Genomic DNA, 20,955 nt, shown 5'->3' on the forward strand with positions numbered 1-20,955 from the left:
AGGTACACCTCCAATTGACTCAAATTATGTCAATTAGCCTATCAGAAGCATTTATAGCCATGACATCATTTTCTGGAATTTTCCAAGCTGTTTAAAGGCACAGTCAACTTAGTGTATATAAACTTCTGACCCACTGGAATTGTGATACAGTGAATTATAAGTTAAATCATGTGTCTGTAACTGACTTGCCCAAACTATAGTTTGTTAACAAGAAATTTGTGGAGTCGTTGAAAAACTCATTTTAAAGACTCCAACCTAAGTGTATGTAAACTTCCGACTTCAACTGTATATTTCCGATTTGGTCCTGCAGTACATACCTACACGTACGCCACGGTCACAAGACACAGGCCTCCTTACTGTCCATAGAAATTCTAAGCAAACAGCTGGAGGCAGGGCTTTCTCCTATAGAGCTCCATTTTTATGGAATGGTCTTCCTACCCATCTGAGAGACGCAAACTCGGTCTCGACCTTTAAGTCTTTATTGAAGACTCATCTCTTCAGTGGGTCATATGATTGAGTGTAGTCTGGCCCAGGAGTGGGAAGGTGAACGGAAAGGCTCTGGAGCAACGAACCGCCCTTGATGTCTCTGCCTGGCCGGTTCCCCTCTTTCCACTGCGATTCTCTGCCTCTAACCCTACTACAGGGCTGAGTCACTGGCTTACTGGTGCTCTTCCATTCCGTCCCTAGGAGGGGTGCATCACTTGAGTGGGTTGAGTCACTGACTTGATCTTCCTGTCCGGGTTGGCACCCTGGCAAAGTGGGTGGGGTTATACCCTGCCTGTTTGGCCCTGTCCGGGGGTATCGTCGGATGGGCCACAGTGTTTCCCAGCCCTTCCTGTCTCAGCCTCCAGTGTTTATGCTGCAATAGTTCAGGTGGCGGGGGACTAGGGTCAGTCTGTTATATCTGGAGTATTTATCCTGTCTTATCCAGTGTCCTGTGTGAATTTAAGTATGCTCTCTCTCTCTCTCTCTCTCTCTATCTGGCCTGATGACTCCTTGCTGTCCCCAGTCCACCTGGTCGTGCTGCTGCTCCAGTTTTAACTGTTCTGTCTGCGGCTATGGAACCCTAACCTGTTCACCGGACGTGCTACCTTGTCCCAGACCTGCTGTTTTCAACTCTCTAGAGACAGCAGGAGCGGAAGAGATACTCTGAATGATCGGCTATGAAAAGCCAACTGACATTTACTCCTGACGTGCTGACCTGTTGCACCCTCTACAACCACTGTGATTATTATTATATGACCCGGCTGGTCATCTATGAAGATTTGAACATCTTGGCCATGTTCTGTTATGATCTCCAGAAGAGGACTGGCCACCCTCGTAGCCTGGTTCCTCAATAGGTTTCTTCCTAGGTTCTAGGCAGTTTTTCCTAGCCACGTGCTTCTACACCTGTATTGCTTGCTGTTTGGATCTTAGGCTTGGTTTCTGCACAGCACTTTGTGACATCAGCTGATGTAAGAAGGGCTTTAGAAATAAAGTTGATTGATTGAAGCTACTGGTCTCAGATCCAACGGTTTCCACTAGTTACCACAAAGTCAAAATGGACTATATCATAAAGATTTGTGAAGAAAAAAAATAGTGTGGTTAAGGATGGGTTTAGGTTGAAAAAATCACATTTTAAGAAGAGCAATTGTAAAAAAAATAGGCCTGGTTTATGACTTTCTGGTTGTGGTATCTACTGACGACCAGCTCGAGGCGAGAGAAATTGACCGCCACCTTTTGTGTTTTGGTAAGGGCTAAGAGGGACGTCACGCACCCAACATCCCTCAGCCAATCACCCAAATTGAAATTAATCACATATGGTGTGTTCAAGACAACTTGGAATTCTGAAAAATATGAGGTCAAGTCATGACTTCAGGGATATTCAGGTCGGAAAGTTGGAGATCTAGAAAGAGACCCGAGATCGCGAGTTGGAATTCGAGTTGGATGACCGTTCAAAACGAGTTTTCTCAGTCAAGGATAGTTTTTTTCCCCGAGGACTCAGTTGTCTTGAACACGCAGAAGTCGGAAATCTGACGTTTCCAAGTTCTCAGTTGTTCTGAACGTGGCATTTGCCTCCGGGTATTCGACGGAAATACATCTCCTTCCAGTTCTCTGCTGCCAATGACTGGAACGAACTACAAAAATCTCTGAAACTGGAAACACTTATCTCCCTCACTAGCTTTAAGCACCAACTGTCAGAGCAGCTCACAGATTACTGCACCTGTACATAGCCCACCTATAATTTAGCCCAAACAACTACCTCTTTCCCAACTGTATTTAATTTTTATTTATTTATTTATTTTGCTCCTTTGCACCCCATTATTTTTATTTCTACTTTGCACATTCTTCCATTGCAAAACTACCATTCCAGTGTTTTACTTGCTATATTGTATTTACTTTGCCACCATGGCCTTTTTTGCCTTTACCTCCCTTCTGACATCATTTGCTCACATTGTATATAGACTTGTTTATACTGTATTATTGACTGTATGTTTGTTTTACTCTATGTGTAACTCTGTGTCGTTGTATCTGTCAAACTGCTTTGCTTTATCTTGGCCAGGTCGCAATTGTAAATGAGAACTTGTTCTCAACTTGCCTACCTGGTTAAATAAAGGTCAAATTAAAAAATTTAAAAAATAAATTTCGCATCTAAAATTGGATCCTTGGGATGTCCCAACTCTAACGCCACCCCATTGAAGTTGACATTTAAAATTGTACAGGTAAGGGTTAAGGTTAGGGTTATGTAAGGGTTGTGGTTAGGCTTATGGTAGGGGTTAAAGTCAGAATTAGAGTTTAGGTAGTGACGTCCCAAGGATCCCATATAGCATTAATGGGCGGGGCGTGGCTGTGAGATTCCTCAGAGGGCAGTCCGTTTGAAACGAGGCGACAGTAGGAACTAAAAGCTGATATTTTCCAGTCCTGAACCGACAACGGTCCTCTAAAAACAACTTCAGGTAGGTTGCTGAACGATTTAATTCAGTTTAGATAAATGCTATGTTATTCAATTAATTAAAATAAGTGTTTATGTCTGACGACCGAGCCGAGTTTCGGATGAAAATATTAAACAATGTGGTTGTAAATATAGGTTTGTAAAATCTATCTTAATCACTTCCAATGCAGTATTCTGTAGTTTGGTCAACATAAATTCACTTTTACGTCGGTATCAATTCACATTATATTGTTTTTAAGACAGAGTAAATATTTAGCTTCGGGAAACGTCCCGTTTTAACTCAGTGATAAAGCCGCTTACCGACTCTGTTACCTGTTCTAATGAGCGCGCGTTACGTGTGGTCGGTTTCAGAACCCTGGACAGCGCTGGGGCGCTCATTCTACAAACAGGCAACATCCCGACAAAAACAACACAGAAACGTTGAGAGATTTTAAAGTTTGTTTGTAGAAACGCTGTAAAAAAAAAAGAGTTCAACAGTGTAATTTGTTTTGAAAAAACTCCGTGTTTTGTATTAAGAGGTCAGCATTGAAAGAGTAAGAGAGATGTTCTCCAATTGTGGCATTCGCAAGCTAGACTTCATCATTTGTCACAGAAATGGGTCATTCAGTAGCCTCGACAAGGCAATACAGTAGCTCCTTAAGGTATTTCTCGGAGAAACAAATGTTGTTTCCCCGCTGTTTAAACGTAATTGGTAAGATGTTGCGATATTGTCATTGACCTTTTTTTTGGTCATAATTTAGGTTCAAATGTTCGGTTTTATGGAGCGAAAAGTCAAGACAGTTTTTTTTTGAGACACGTGGCTGTGTTATGTCAAGTATTTCTCAAGCCAAAGCGACTATGGCGATGTATCATGCTATTCGTGCCCACCTACAGCCTCTGCCAAAAGCTCATTCGCGTCGCTGGATGTGAACATGTGTCTCTTTCTTCGGTTCAAAGAGGTGTAGCTTAAACCACACATTAAAGTAGTCACAGTTCCGTCAGCCAACACAGGGATAAGACGTGATTATGATATAGCCTAGCTAATACACTATGTGTAGGCAGAGTTCCCGGTGGGAGAGGAGCTGTGGGTGGGGTTGCCAGATTCGCTGCCAAGGGGATATCCCTCCTTCACACTTCTTAATAGCTTACATTGAGCCTCAAGGCCCAGTGCTTTAACCCTGGGAGTTCTGGGTATTTAGATCTGTATAAATGTGTCAGGGGAGACAACCTGCTCAATCTGAGGTAGAGGGATCCACATTGAGTTAGAATACAATACAATATTTGCTTTGTTGGTCCATTTGCATGGATATGCTTTATTTATTGCTGTCATAGTACCCAACCTGACACACTGCCGAGCAACGCCCCCTGGAGCAAAGTGCCGTGCTCAAGGGTACAATGGCGGAAGGGAGTATATGGGATAAATAGGTAGGCAGATCAAAACGTATTTGTTTCTGTATCAGTGACTGTGTGGTCTACCATTGGCCTGTATAGTGCTGCTGCTTTAATACACAGGATTCTATGTTATTCTCCAGGGTTTTGACCCGTGAAGAGGAAGCCGGCACTCTTGACCCAGTCAGACAAACAATTGGTGAAGGAAAGCTGCTCAAAGAGAGCTTCAGAGACTCACCCAGATCACTTCTATTCAATGGGCAAAGTTAGGATAATGATGTTGAAGCACTTGACTATCTTTGCACTATAGATCTAGTTTATTTGGAAGCAGGGTCTGTCAGACTGACGTTTATACTGTTCCCTCATATCTTCCTTGGGTACAGTGTGTAGGCAGAACTTCAGTAGCCTGACATCCAAACTGATTTCCCAGTTGATTCGCTTCAATGATGAGTGTCTAGAACTTCACCAACTCACCTCGATCTCTCCCATTCACTGTTCTAACTCAGGATAATGAGACAGGAGCACTAGATTATCTCTGCTCTAGTTTTAATGGAAGCAGGGAACGTCTGACAGACACATTATTGAGATGCTGTGTAGGCTACATAGCAGTATGTTGAAGTTGTTCACATGAGTAGTGTATTTACACGTGGAGTGTTGGTATTTTCCTTGTTGTCCCTGGCTGTGATAAGGGTTAGGGAGCCTGGGTTCGGCCAAGCAGGGTGACAACAGAACAGAACAGTAGTTGGCTTGGTGGCTGAGTTGGGCTATAAGGATCACTCACTAACACACAGAATGGAGTGGTTTTCCAAAGTGGTAGCCTAAGGGCTGGCTCCATGTAAAATATGACCTTATGAACAGATCTAGGATCAGCTTATTGTCCCCAAATACTAACCTTAACCATTGGTTGTCTTCCAACAACATGTGGGAGGAAACCGCACAATAGCCACATATGACCTTATGAACAGATCTAGGATCAGCTTACAATAGCCGCTCTAACTGCAATGTGAATAGTCTATATTCAGTAGTCTATATCCCTGATAGGACTATAACCCCATCTCCCTAACCATGAATAGTCTATATTCAGTAGTCTATATCCCTGATAGGACTATAAACCCGTCTTCCCCAATCTGCATTGACTGCGCTCATAAATGCACTGCTACTCACATACCTCGTGCATTTCATTGCGTACCTCGTGCATTTCAACACATACCTCTGGAATTTCATCACATACCTCGGGCATTCCCTCACATACCTCGGGCATTCCCTCACAGACCTTGTGCATTTCCTCACATACCTTGTGCATTCCTCACATACCTTGTGCATTTCCTCACATACCTCGTGCATTTCCTCACATACCTTGTGCATTTTTCCTCACATACCTTGTGCATTTCCTCACATACCTCGTGCATTTCCTCACAGACCTCGTGAATTTCCTCACATACCTCGTGATTTTCCTCACATACCTCGTGCATTTCATCAATACCTCTTGCATTTCATCACATACCTCATGCATTTCCTCACATACCTCGTGAATTTCCTCACATACCTCGTGCATTTCCTCACAGACCTCGTGCACCTCGTGCATTTCCTCACAGACCTCGTGCATTTCCTCACATACCTCGTGCATTTCCTCACAGACCTCGTGAATTTCCTCACATACCTTGTGCATTTCATCAATTTCATCAATACCTCTTGCATTTCATCACATACATACCTCGTGATTTCATCACATACCATACGTGATTTCATTACATACCTTGTGCATTTCATCACATCCTCTTCAGTCAAACAACCAATAATATTGTGCGCCTGGTTCTTTTCCTGTGTTTGGTCCGGACCTCGTTCTCACCTGCAGCGAACTGCACCATGGGACAAATTGAAACGGCTGTGCGTCATTTAGTGTGAGCATCTGAGTATGAATGATGTTCACACCAGTCCAGACGAACCGAACTAAGGGGAGAAACGCACCAGAGTACGGGGGGGGGACACAAGCATTTGGTGTGAAAGCCCCTTAATTAGGTCTGTGGGGGGTATAGTTCAGGGGGAAGAGTCATCCACGAATTACTGTACACGGCAGAAGAGAGATGTTGTTGACTTCCACCTGCATGACAACTGATGACTAACAGTATATCAGAGTTAGGAGAATTATATCTGTTCTACTGTACTGATCATGTCTTCATAGCTCTCAAACTCAACTCTGGACCCGGAAGCCAGTTCCACTGCTTTTTAAAATTGTTCCCCTAATCAGGGACTGACTTAGACTAGGGACAGCAGATGGGTGCCATAAATTATCAAGTAGAACGGAAAAGCAGCAGTAGTCCGGACTTCGTAGGGTAAGATTTGAAAACCCCTGTGTAGGCTGTTGGGCTGTGGGCAGGTAGTTTAGCAGGTTAGAGCGTTGGCCCAGTAACCAAAAGGTCAGTGGTTTGAATACCTGAGCCGACAAGGATAAAATCTGTCAATGTGCTCTTGAGTAAGGCACTTAACCATAATTTGCTCCATGGGTGCCATACTACTATGGCTGACCCTGTAAAACAACACATTTCACTGAGCCTATCCAGTATATGTGGCAATAAAACATTTATTTTTTTATTTTTTATTTAGTAAGAAATAGGTCAGAATAAATTCACATCCAAATGGCTTTGTGCAGACTAGTATGAAAGTATGAAAAACACAGTATGTTCATCATCTGAATTTACATTTTTACGAATGATTTTTCATTTAGAAAAATACTTGAACGGGAAAAACGTCCAGAATCTTGGGTGTTGCCAGTCATCATATTAAGAGTCAACATTCCCAATACCGGTCTATGAGGCATCATGTAACTATATTGATGCGAAGTTAGTTCACGTCAATACAGTGTTTGCATAATGATGAATACAAGTATCCTGAAGCAGATACCACGCCGTTAGTACCCTTCTATGACACTGTATACATATCGGTTCTATGACGGTTCTATGGTTCTATGCCACTGTATACATATCGGTTCTATGACGGTTCTATGGTTCTGACACTGTATACATATCGGTTCTATGACGGTTCTATGGCTCTATGACACTGTATACATATCGGTTCTATGACGGTTCTATGGTTCTATGACACTGTATACATAGCGGTTCTATGACGGTTCTATGGCTCTATGACACTGTATACATATCGGTTCTATGACGGTTCTATGGTTCTATGACACTGTATACATAGCGGTTCTATGACGGTTCTATGGTTCTATGACACTGTATACATATCGGTTCTATGACGGTTCTATGGTTCTATGACACTGTATACATATCAGTTCTATGACGGTTCTATGACACTGTATACATATCAGTTCTATGACGGTTCTATAGTTCTATGACACTGTATACAGATCGTTTCTGAAACCTCTTGGAATCTGATCTGGGAATGCCTATTTGATCTGAATGAGAGTGCATATTTGCAGTAACCCGAACCCCCCCTGACACGCACGGATGCATGCACACACAAACACACACTCAAAGTCACCTCAAAGCAAGGGCAAGCTGGGCATGGTGATACTGTCATCCATCAGAACTGTGGAGCCTGTCAGACTAACTAACTCACTAACTAACTAACATAGACACAACTGCCCCAGCCTAGACAGTGTTCCTAATGAATCCACCATCTGTGTGGCTGGGAGTTAAGGTGTCAGCATGCTAGCAGAACTCAGCTAAGTGTGCTCGCATACACCCTTAAAAAACCTTCACTTGATAAACGAGAAAAAAGCGGCGACTAGTACTGTTTGTCCATTTTGAGACGCCTTAGCCAATATACACTTCCTCAAAATAGTCAGAATGAATCTAAGATAACTCAAGAAATCTGTCAATTAATTTTGAAGTTTTTTCTAAGGAGATCTTAGTCCCACAATTTTACATCTAACTAATGTTTTTTTTAAATGAAAAACGAGTTGTCTCTCGTTGAATGACAACAAAGACTTTATTGAAGAACCTCTACTGTTGACCAATTATCGACGAAGGTAGCGTAGACATCGGCCCCCGAACTTCGGCTTGCCTCCAGAAAAAAATGTTGTGTGCCTGAACAGCTGAAAAAACCCTCACCGAAGACCAAAACATCACAAAATGTCATCATCATAGATGCACAATCTCTTCCGAACTGTTTCGGCTGGGAAGCTTTCAGACGCCTTTACAGTAGAGCAGAGGCACGTTGCACATCTGGGCACAGGAGTCCTGTCACTTTGAAGTCACCACAGAGCAAGGTATGTTTACAGCTCTGTGGAGGATGGGTATATTTACAGCGCTGTGGAGGATGGATATGAACAACACAGCTCTGTGGAGGATGGATATGAACAGCAGCTCTGTGGAGGATGGATATGAACAGCACAGCTCTGTGGAGAATGAGCATGTTTACAGCTCTGTGGAAGATGTGTACAGTGGCAAGAAAAAGTATGTGAACCCTTTGGAATTACCTGGATTTCTGCATAAATTGGTCATCAAATTTGATCTGATCTTCATCTAAGTCACAACAATAGACAAACAAAGTGTGCTTAAACTAATAACACACAAATTATTGTATTTTTCTTGTCTATATTGAATACATCATTTAAACATTCACAGTGTAGGTTGAAAAAAGTTTGTGAACCCCTAGGCTAATGACTTCTCCAAAAGCTCATTGGAGTCAGGAGTCAGCTAACCTGGAGTCCAATCAATGAGACGAGATTGGAGATGTTGGTTAGAGCTGAGCTGCCCTGCCCTATAAAAAACACTCACTAAATTTGAGTTTGCTAATCACAAGAAGCATTGCCTGATGTGAACCATGCCTCGAACAAAACAGATCTCAGAAGACCTAAGATTTAGAATGGTTGACTTGTATAAAGCTGGAAAGGGTTACAAAAGTATCTCTAAAAGTCTTGATGCTCATCAGTCCACGGTAAGACAAATTGTCTATAAATGGAGAAAGTTCAGCACTGTTGCTACTCTCCCTAGGAGTGGCCATCCTGCAAAATCACTGCAAGAGCCCAGAGGAGAATGTTCAATGAGGTTAAGAAGAATCTTAGAGTATCAGCTGAAGACTTTCAGAAATCTCTGGAACATGGTAACATCTCTGTTGACTAGTCTACAATACGTAAAACCCTAAACAGGAATGGTGTTCATGGGAGGACACCACGGAAGAAGCCACTGCTGTCCGAAAAAAACCATTGCTGCACATCTGAAGTTTGCAAAAGTGCACCTGGATGTTCCACAGCGCTACAGGCAAAATATTCTGTGGACAAATGAAACTACAGTTGAGTTGTTTGGAAGGAACACACAACACCATGTGTGGAGAAAAAAGGCACAACACACCAACATCAAAACCTAATCCCAACTGTAAAGAATGGTGGAGGGAGCATCATGGTTTGGGGTTGCTTTGCTGCCTCAGGGCCTGGACAGCTTGCTATCATCGACGCAAAAATGAATTCCAAAGTTTATCAAGACATTTTGCAGGAGAATGTTAGGCTCTCTCTCCGCCAATTGAAGCTCAACAGAAGTTGATTGATGCAACAGGACAACGACCCAAAACACAGAAGTAAATCAACAACAGAATGGCTTCAACAGAAGAAAATACACCTTCTGGAGTGGCCCAGTCAGAGTCCTGACCTCAAGAGAGCAGTTCACACCCTACATCCCAAGAATATTGCTGAACTGAAACAGTTTTGTAAAGAGGAATTGTCCAAAATTCCTCCTGACCGTTGTGCAGGTCTGATCCATAACTACAGAAAACGTTTGGTTGAGGTTATTGCTGCCAAAGGAGGGTCAACCAGTTATTAAATCCAAGGGTTCACATACTTTTACCACCCTGCTCTGTGACTGTTTACACAGTGTGTTCAATAAAGACATGAAAACATATAATTGTTTGTGTGTTATTAGTTTAAGCAGACTGTGTTTGTCTATTGTTGGGACCTAGATGAAGATAAGATCAAATTTTATGACAAATTTATGCAGAAATCCAGGTATTTAAAAAAGGTTCACATACTTTTTCTTGCCACTGTATGTTTACAGCTCTGTGGAGGATAGGTATGAACAACATAGAGCTCTGTGGAGGATAGGTATGAACAACAGAGCTCTGTGGAGGAACAACAGCAGAGCTCTGTGGAGGATAGGTATGTTTACAGCTACAGCTCTGTGGAGGATAGGTATGTATACAGCTCTGTGGAGGATAGGTGGAGGATGTTTACAGCTCTGTGGAGGATAGGTATGTATACAGCTCTGTGGAGGATAGGTATGTTTACAGCTCTGTGGAGGATAGGTATGGTATGTACAGCTCTGTGGAGGATAGGTATGTATACAGCTCTGTGGAGGATAGGTATGTTTACAGCTCTGTGGAGGATAGGTATGAACAACATAGAGCTCTGTGGAGGATAGGTATGACACTCTGTGGAGGATAGGTAGACAGCTCTGTGGAGGATAGGTATGTTTACAGCTCTGTGGAGGATAGGTATGTTTACAGCTCTGTGGAGGATAGGTATGTATTACAGCTCTGTGGAGGATAGGTATGTTTACAGCTCTGTGGAGGATAGGTATGTTTACAACTAGAGCTCTGTGGAGAGGATAGATCTGTGGAGGAGGTATGTTTACAGCTCTGTGGAGGATGTTTACAGCTCTGTGGAGGATAGGTATGTTTACAGCTCTGTGGAGGATAGGTATGAACAACATAGAGCTCTGTGGAGGATACTGAACAACATAGAGCTCTGTGGAGGATAGGTATGTTTACAGCTCTGTGGAGGATAGGTATGTTTACAGCTCTGTGGAGGATAGGTATGTTTACAGCTCTGTGGAGGATAGGTATGTTTACAGCTCTGTGGAGGATGGGTATGAACAGCATAGAGCTCTGTGGAGGACAGCTCTGTGGAGGATATATGTTTACAGCTCTGTGGAGGAGGATAGGTATGTTTACAGCTCTGTGGAGAATGGGTATGAACAGCATAGAGCTCTGTGGAGGATAGCCATGTTTACAGCTCTGTGGAGGATGGGTGTGAACAACATAGAGCTCTGTGGAGGATGGGTATGAACAACATAGAGCTCTATGGAGGATGGGTATGAACAGCATAGAGCTCTGTGGAGGATGGGTATGAACAACATAGAGCTCTGTGGAGGATGGGTATGAACAACATAGAGCTCTGTGGAGGATGGGTATTTATTTATTTTTTATTTCACCTTTATTTAACTAGGTAGGCTAGTTGAGAACAAGTTCTCATTTACAACTGCGACCTGGCCAAGATAAAGCACAGCAGTTCGACACATACAACAACAGAGTTACACATGGAATAAACAAACTTACAGTCAATAATACAGTAGAAAAAGTCTATAAACAATGTGTGCAAATGAGGTAACATAAGGGAGGTAAGGCAATAAATAGGCCATGGTTGCGAAGTAATTACAATCTAGCAATTAAACACTGGAATAGTAGATGTGCAGAAGATGAATGTGCATTTAGAGATACTGGAGTGCAAAGGAGCAAGATAAATAAATAAATACAGTATGGGGATGAGGTAGTTGGATGGGCTATTTACATATGGGCTATGTACAGGTGCAGTGATCTGTGAGCTGCTCTGACAACTGGTGCTTAAAGCTAGTGAGGGAGATATGTGTCTCCAGCTTCAGGGATTTTTGCAGTTCGTTCCAGTCATTGGCAGCAGAGAACTGAAGGAAAGGTGTCCAAAGTAGGAATTGGCTTTGGGGATGACCAGTGAGATATACCTGCTGGAGTGCGTGCTACAGGTGGGTGCTGCTATGGTGACCAGTGAGCTGAGATAAGGCGGGACTTTACCTAGCAGAGACTTGTAGATGACCTGGAGCCAGTGGGTTTGGCGACGAGTAGCGAGGGCTAGCCATCGAGAGCATACATGTCGCAGTGGTGGGTAGTATATGGGGCTTTGGTGACAAAACGGATGGCACTGTGATAGACTGCATCCAATTTGTTGAGTAGAGTGTTGGAGGCTATTTTGTAAATGACATTGCCGAAGTCGAGGATCAGTAGGATAGTCAGTTTTACGAGGCATGTTTGGCAGCATGAGTAAAGGATGCTTTGTTGCGAAATAGGAAGCCAATTCTAGATTTAATTTTGGATTAGAGATGCTTAATGTGAGTCTGAAGGAGAGTTTACAGTCTAACCAGACACCTAGGTATTTGTAGTTGTCCACATATTCTAAGTCAGTACCGTCCAGAGTAGTGATGCTGGACGGGCAGGCAGATGCGGGCAGGAGGAGGCTTGGGCGAGTTGCTATGGAGGGTGCAGGGCTGTTGACTGGGGTAGGGGTGGCCAGGTGGAAAGCATGGTCAGCCGTAGAAAAATGCTTATTTAAATTCTCAATTATAGTGGATTTATCGGTGGTGACCGTTTTTCCTAGCCTCAGTGCAGTGGGCAGCTGGGAGGAGGTGGACTTTACAGTGTCCCAGAACTTAGTGCTACAGGAGGAACATTTCTGCTTGAAAAAGCCTTAGCTTTTCTAACTGCCTGTGTATATTGGTTCCTAACTTCACTGAAAAGTGAAAGAGAGACTATGTGTTATGCAAGTGTATGAGATGGGTGTTCTGTCTGCTATCTGCCTGGTAATGGTGCGGAGGCGTGGGGGTTGGTGGAGGGCGGGTGGGGGGTGGGTGGGTGGGTCTGTGGGTGCTCTGCTTGGTAATGGTGAGGAGGCGTGGGGGTGGAGGGAGGGTGTGGGTGGGTGCTCTGCCTGGTAATGGTGAGGAGGCGTGGGGGTGGAGGGAGGGAGAGAAAGGGGGAGGGGCTGTGAACAGGCCTATTCCACTAGATTAATACTGTAGGTTTTATCCTCTCCGAATGGGACGCTCTGGCTTTAGTCCCATAATCCCCTCTGGGAAAGATGATTGCTTCGAATCTCCTGAATACTGCGTTGCCATCACAGGCCGTACCACTACCCGCATGCATGTACACACACAAAATCATGCACATGTACACACTAACAGTTGTATAATAAGGAAAGTGGCATCACCGTGGTGAACATGTTTGAAGGCTAATTATATTCAGATATTGCCTCTGTGTCTGTTACTAATACAGAACCTAGCTGACAGTTTTCTGTAGAATCTCTGATTACTGAGGAACTCTTCCCTGCTCTTCAGAGCAGGTTTCTGTCCCGATTTGCTTCAGTGTCTCAACAAGGATCCGTAATATTCCATGATGTGAGCACTAGCAGTGGGTTACAGTATGTTAGCACTAGCAGTGGGTTACAGTATGTTAGCACTAGCAGTGGGTTACAGTGTGCTGGTGCTAGCAGTGTGTTACAGTGTGTTTGTGCTAGCAGTGGGTTACAGTGTGTTGGCACGAGCAGTGGGTTACAGTGTGCTGGTGCTAGCAGTGGGTTACAGTGTGCTGGTGCTGGCAGTGGGTAACAGTGTGCTGGTGCTAGCAGTGTGTTACAGTGTGTTGGTGCTAGCAGTGGGTTACAGTATGTTAGCACTAGCAGTGGGTTACAGTGTGTTGCAGTGTGTTGGTGCTAGCAGTGTGTTACAGTGTGTTGGTGCTAGCAGTGGTTACAGTGTGTTGGTACTAGCAGTGGGTTACAGTGTGTTGGTGATAGCAGTGGGTTACAGTGTGTTAGCGCTAGCAGTGGGTCACAGTGTGTTACAGTGTGTTGGTGCTAGCAGTGGGTTACAGTGTGTTGGCACTAGCAGTGGGTTACAGTGTGCTGGTACTAGCAGTGGGTTACAGTGTGTTGTTACTAGCAGTGGGTTACAGTGTGTTAGCGCTAGCAGTGGGTTACAATGTGTTACAGTGTGTTGGTGCTAGCAGTGGGTTACAGTGTGTTGGTGCTAGCAGTGGGTTACAGTGTGTTACAGTGTGTTGGTGTTAGCAGTGGGTTACAGTGTGTTACAGTGTGTTGGCACTAGCAGTGGGTTACAGAGTGCTGGTGCTAGCAGTGTGTTACAGTGTGTTTGTGCTAGCAGTGGGTTACAGTGTGTTGGCACTAGCAGTGGGTTACAGTGTGCTCGTGCTAGCAGTGGGTTACAGTGTGCTGGTGCTGGCAGTGGGTTACAGTGTGCTGGTGCTAGCAGTGTGTTACAGTGTGTTGGTGCTAGCAGTGTGTTACAATGTGTTGGTGCTAGCAGTGGGTTACAGTGTGTTGGTACTAGCAGTGGGTTACAGTGTGTTTGGTGCTAGCAGTGGGTTACAGTGTGTTGGTGCCAGCAGTGGGTTACAGTGTGTTGGCGCTAGCAGTGGGTCACAGTGTGTTACAGTGTGTTGGTGCTAGCAGTGGGTTACAGTGTGTTGGCACTAGCAGTGGGTTACAGTGTGTTGGCACTAGCAGTGGGTTACAGTGTGTTGGCACTAGCAGTGGGTTACAGTGTGTTGGTGCTAGCAGTGGGTTACAGTGTGTTGGCGCTAGCAGTGGGTTACAGTTTGTTACAGTGTGTTACAGTGTGTTGGTGCTAGCAGTGGGTTACAGTGTGTTGGCGCTAGCAGTGGGTTACAGTTTGTTACAGTGGGTTACAGTGTGGTGGTGCTAGCAGTGGGTTACAGTGTGTTGGCACTAGCAGTGGGTTAGCAGTGTGCTGGTGCTAGCAGTGTGTTACAGTGTGTTGGTGCTAGCAGTGGGTTACAGTGTGTTAGTGCTAGCAGTAGTTACAGTGTGTTACAGTGTGTTGGTGCTAGCAGTGTGTTACAGTGTGTTGGTGCTAGCAGTGGGTTACAGTGTGTTGGTACTAGCAGTGGGTTACAGTGTGTTGGTGATAGCAGTGGTTACAGTGTGTTGGTGCTAGCAGTGGGTTACAGTGTGTTAGTGCTAGCAGTGGGTTACAGTGTGTTATAGTGTGTTGGTGCTAGCAGTGGGTTACAGTGTGTTGGCACTAGCAGTGGTTACAGTGTGCTGGTGCTAGCAGTGGGTTACAGTGTGTTGGTGCTAGCAGTGGGTTACAGTGTGTTAGTGCTAGCAGGGTTACAGTGTGTTACAGTGTGTTGGTGCTAGCAGTGGGTTACAGTGTGCTGGTGGGTTACAGTGGGTTTGTGCTAGCAGTGGGTTACAGTGTGTTTGTGCTAGCAGTGGGTTACAGTGTGTTTGTGCTAGCAGTGGGTTACAGTGTGTTGGTGCTAGCAGTGGGTTACAGTGTGTTGGTGCTAGCAGTGGGTTACAGTGTGTTATAGTGTGTTGGTGCTAGCAGTGGGTTACAGTGTGTTACAGTGTGTTGGTGCTAGCAGTGTGTTACAGTGTGTTTGTGCTAGCAGTGGGTTACATTGTGTTGGTGCTAGCAGTGGGTTACAGTGTGTTATTGTGTGATGGTGCTAGCAGTGGGTTACAGTGTTTACATTGTGCTGGTTAGCAGTGTGTGATGGCGCTAGCAGTGGGTTACAGTGGTGTTTGTGCTAGCAGTGGGTTACAGTGTTTGTGCTAGCAGTGGGTTACAGTGTGTTTGTGCTAGCAGTGGGTTACAGTGTGTTTGTGCTAGCAGTGGGTTACAGTGTGTTGGTGTTGGCAGTGGGTTACAGTTTGTAATGGTGCTAGCAGTGGTTACAGTGTGTTATTACAGTGTTGGTGCTAGCAGTGGGTTACAGTGTGGTGCTACAGTGTGTTGGTGCTAGCAGTGGGTTACAGTGTGTTACAGTGTGGTTGTGTGTTAGTGTTAGCAGGGTTACAGTGTGTTGTGCTAGCAGTGGGTTACAGTGTGATAGTGTTGATGCTAGCAGGGTTACAGTGTGTTATAGTGTTTGTGCTAGCAGTGGTTACAGTGTGTTTGTGTTAGCAGTGGGTTACAGTGTGTTTGTGTTAGCAGTGGGTTACAGTGTGTTACAGTGTGTTGGTGCTAGCAGTGGGTTACAGTGTGTTATAGTGTGTTGGTGGTAGCAGGGTTATTAGTGTTGATGGTGCTAGCAGTGGTTACAGTGTGTTTGTGCTAGCAGTTACAGTTACATTGTGTGTTGGTACTAGCAGTGGGTTACAGTGTGTTTGTGCTAGCAGTGGTTACTAGCAGTGTTTGTGTGTGTTAGCAGTGGTTACAGTGTGTTGGTGCTAGTAGCGAGTTATAGTGTGTGCTGGGCGTTACAGTGTGTTACAGTGTAATGGTGCTAGCAGTGTGTTACAGTGTGTTGCTAGCAGTGGGTTACAGTGTGTGCTAGCAGTGTGTTACAGTGTAATGGTGCTAGCAGTGTTACAGTGTGTGGTGCTAGCAGTGTGTTACAGTGTGTTGGTGCTAGCAGTTACAGTGTGTTTACAGTGTGTTATAGTGTGTTGGTGCTAGCAGTGGGTTACAGTGTGTACAGTGTGTTGGTGCTAGCAGTGTTACATAGTGTGTTGGTGCTAGCAGTGTGTTACAGTGTGTTGGTGCTAGCAGTGGGTTACAGTGTGTTATAGTGTGTGTGTTGGCGCTACCAGTGGGTTACAGTGTGTTATAGTGTGTAATGGCGCTAGCAGTGTGTTACAGTGTGTTGGTGCTAGCAGTGTGTTACATTGTGTTTGTGCTAGCAGTGGTTACAGTGTGTTACAGTGGGTTAGTTACAGTGGGTTACAGTGTGTTACAGTGTAATGGTGCTAGCAGTGTGTTACAGTGTGTTGGTGCTAGCAGTGGGTTACAGTGTGTTGGTGCTAGCAGCAGTGGTTACAGTGTGTTATAGTGTGTTGGTGCTAGCAGGGTTACAGCAGTGTTATAGTGTGTGTGGTGCTAGCAGTGGGTCACAGTGTGTGTTGTGCTAGCAGTGGGTTACATTGTTACAGTGTGTGTGCTAGCAGTGGGTTACATAGTGTGTTGGTGCTAGCAGTGGGTTACAGTGTGTTACAGTGTGTTGGCGCTAGCAGTGGGTTACAGTGGTTTGTGCTAGCAGTGGGTTACAGTGGGTCAGCAGTTACAGGGTTTGTGCTAGCAGTGGGTTACAGTGTGTTTGTGCTAGCAGAGTGGGTTACAGTGTGTTTGTGCTAGCAGTGGGTTACAGTGTGTTGGTGCTAGCAGGGTGTTACAGTGTGTTGTGAGTGTGTGAGTTGTGTTGTTTGTCGGGGTGGGTTGTATAATGTTTCACGTGTCTACACAATCTGTCAGGGTTCCACACACACACACACACACACACACACACACACACACACACACACACACACACACACACACACACACACACTAGTTATGAAGAGGGTTAAACCAAGGCCTTATACCTTTAAAGGGTTATGATCAATTGTGTTATGATGAACTGTAAGGTCTCCTCTTCAGGAGACCTCTGTGTGGGTGTGTGTTAAAACCTGTTTTTGAGTGTTCTGACCTTCAGACACTATCAGAAGGCGTCTACATTCAGACTCCTCCTGTCTGGATCCCACCGTTGTTATCTGGGTTTCTGAGAACACAAGGCTGCCAAAGACCTGATTTAACCAGCCAGCTGTCAGAAGATGCTTATGCTCGTTCACCTTGTTTTGACCCTATACTTGTGATGAAAGGTCAAGTTTTGGTCAAACCCACTTCTGAACTTTTAATTGCTGATAAGATGGTTACTTCTGTCAGGAGGAGGTCAGATGTATTAAAATGTTGTTGCCATGGAAACTCACGCACAGGACTGAGGACTGGGAGAGACTGTATGAGTTACAGGATGTTACAAGATGTCTTAGACATTTTGCAGAACTTGTGGAGAACTATTATATATTGTTATACTGTACTCTGTACCAACTTCTGCCTACAATTGTTTTTACTAAAGGAGTATTTTAATACTTAAACAAAGAGTCTGTGTTTCCTTCCATTACTAATGTATGTTTGATAATTATATAGACCTGCTCATTTGTTGAGGAAATTGACCAACAGATGCATGGTAATGATCCAAATCTACTGACTGTTACCAGGAATCAATTACCCACCATTAAAGAGATTCTCTGGTACTTTTGTGTACTTTTTAGCCAGTAGTTCTGAAAGTAGCGCTCACGATCCAAAAGAGTTCCCCAGAAGTAGCAAACTAGGCATTGGCTAGAACACAAATTGCTAGGTGGGTGAGAAAATATGCAGCACAGCTGCCAGATGGGAGAAAATGTAGAGAAATATGGCGCAGCACAGCTGCAGATTTCATGGCTAATTGAGGTAAAAAAACAGTAATTTTACTCATAGATTATGCATGCATGAACTACACATTGACACGTCCAGCCCAAAGCGGGAGGGCATTTGTGATGTCATCAGCCTCCATGCTTGAGGATCAATAGAGAATAAAGAGGAAAGGCCCCTCCCACTTGTGCCATGTCAAGACTTACCTGGACTAGTTATTGAGATTTGCCTTTTTGTTAAGTGAATAATGTGTTATTAACTGAGGTGAAAAGGAGACTGGAGGGCCACTTTAAGTAGTCCAGGGGTAGGGCTGAGTAGCGTTGTGTTCAGGGGTGTCTCAGGGCTGAGGCATCAGCGAGTTGTGTTCGGGTTCTCTCATACAGTCATCTTAAGTGTCTGGCCTAGGCCCAGAAACAGGACTGTCTCAGGTGGGCCTAGGCGCAAAATCAAACATTGGAAGGCATCAGAGTCACAGAGTGGCTCATAGCAAGGCTTGGTGGCCTAAATGGCCTACATACAGTGGCCTACATACAGTGGTGACCTACATACAGTGGCCTACATACAGTACATACAGTGGCCTAATGGCAAATACTGGCCTACATACAGTGGCCTACATACAGTGGCCTAGTGGCCTACATACAGTGGCCTACAGTGACCTACATACAGTGGCCTACATACAGTGGCCTAAATACAGTGGCCTACATACAGTGGCCTACATACAGTGGCCTAAATACAGTGGCCTACACATACAGTGGCCTACATACAGTGGCCTACATACAGTGGCCTACATACAGTGGCCTACATACAGGGCCTACATACAGTGGCCTACATACAGTGGCCTACATACAGTGGCCTACAGTAAGTAAGTAAGATGACGCCGATATAGCAGCTCTGTTTCAAGCACGTAGCTTAACTTTTTTGTGTGTTATTTCTTACATTTTCAGACCAGAATGTTTTTATGTTATTACATACAGGACAGCCAGAAATAACTTTTGGATATCAGAGAGGTGGTAACTCACCAGCATTACGACTAAGAATACAACTTTCCCAAATTGATATTTTGTTAGTACCCCCAGGGCAATTGAACTTATCCCAGAAACTCAAACAGGAAGTACCCGTGATAAAGTCTATTCCATGCTGGTCTGACCAATCGGAATCCATGCTTCAAGATTATTTTGATCATGCCGACTGGGATATGTTCTGGTAGCCTCTGAGAATAACATTGACGTGTATAGGGATGTTGTTCCCACTGTGACTATTAAAACCTGCCCAAACCAGAAACCGTAGTTATTCCCTTCGTAAGGCAATCAAAAGGCAAAACGTCAGTACAGAGACAAAGTGTAGTCGCAACTCAACGGCTCAAACATGAGATAATTGTGGCAGGGTCTACAGGCAATCACGGATAACAAAGGAAAACCAGCCACGCGCAGGCACCGACATCTTGCTCCCAGACAAGCTAAACACCTTCTTCACCCGCTTGAGGATAACACAGTGCCAGTGACGGGGCTCATTCTCAAGGACTGTGGGCTCTCTTCTCTCTGTGGCCGAACTGAGTAAGAGATTTAAGTGTGTTAACCCTCGCAAGGCTGCCAGCCCAGGCGGCATTGTTGGCCATGTCCTTAGAGCATGCGCAAACCAGCTGGCTGGGGTGTTTACGGACATATTCAATCTCTCTCTATCCCAGTCTGCTGTACCCACTTGCTTTAAGATGCCCACCATTGTTCCTGTACCCAAGAAAGCAAAGGTAGCTGAACTAAATTACTATCGTACCGTAGCACTCACTTCTGTCATTAAGAAGTGCTTTGAGAGGCTGGTTAAGGATCATATCACCTCTACCTTACCTGCCACCCGAGACCCACTTCAATTTGCTTACTGCCCCAATAGATCCACAGACGATGCAATTGCACTGCACACTACTGGATCCCTCCTGGACAAGAGGAATACCTACGTCAGAATGCTGTTCATTGACTTTAGCTCAGCCTTCAACACCATAGTACCCTCCAAGCTCATCAATGAGCTCTGCCCCTTTGTCTGAACCCACACTGGTTCCTGGACTTCCTGACGGTCCGCCCCTAGATGGTGAAGGTAGGAAACAACATCACTGGGGCCCCACAAGGGTATGTATTCAGCCGCCTCCTGTACTCCCTGTTCACCCATAACTGCGTGGCCACCCACGTCTCCAGCTCAATCATCAAGTTTGCAGACTACACAACAGTGGTAGGCCTGATTATCAACAATGACGAGACATCCTAAAGGGAAGAGGTGAGGGCCCTGGCGGAGTGGTACCAGGAAAATAACCTCTCCTCAACAAAAAACGAGGGAGCTGATTGTGGTCTTCAGGAAACAGCAGAGAGAGCACGCTCCTATCCCCATCGATGGGACCAGGGTGGAGAAGGTAGAAAACTTCAAGTTCTCTACGCAAACATCACTGACAATCTGAAATGGTCCACCCACACAGACAGTGTGGTGAAGAAGATGCAACAGCGCCAGAGGCTGAAGAAATTTGTCTTGGAACTTAAGACCCTCACAAATTTCTACAGATGCACCATTGAGAGCAACCTGTTGGGCTGCATCACCACCTGGTATGGCAACTGCACCACCCACAAGTGCAGGGCTCTCTAGAGGGTGGTACAGTCTGCCCAAAGCATCACCAGGGGAAAACTACCTGACCTCCAGGACACC

At 44.8% G+C, this 20,955-nt stretch overlaps 1 protein-coding gene across 1 annotated transcript in view; it reads left to right on the top strand.

The window, feature by feature from the left end:
- The first annotated feature begins 2,829 nt into the window (after positions 1-2,829).
- The window catches only part of LOC112262230 (synaptosomal-associated protein 25-B-like), a 72,157-nt gene continuing 54,031 nt past the window's right edge, over positions 2,830-20,955 (top strand). Inside the window, exon 1 of the mRNA XM_042330223.1 lies at positions 2,830-2,936. The gene's annotated coding sequence lies outside the window, so the exon portion shown is untranslated. The remainder of the gene's footprint in view (positions 2,937-20,955) is intronic.

The sequence above is a fragment of the Oncorhynchus tshawytscha genome, linkage group LG11, assembly GCF_018296145.1.
Source record: "Oncorhynchus tshawytscha isolate Ot180627B linkage group LG11, Otsh_v2.0, whole genome shotgun sequence".
Classification (NCBI taxonomy): Eukaryota; Metazoa; Chordata; class Actinopteri; order Salmoniformes; family Salmonidae; genus Oncorhynchus; species Oncorhynchus tshawytscha.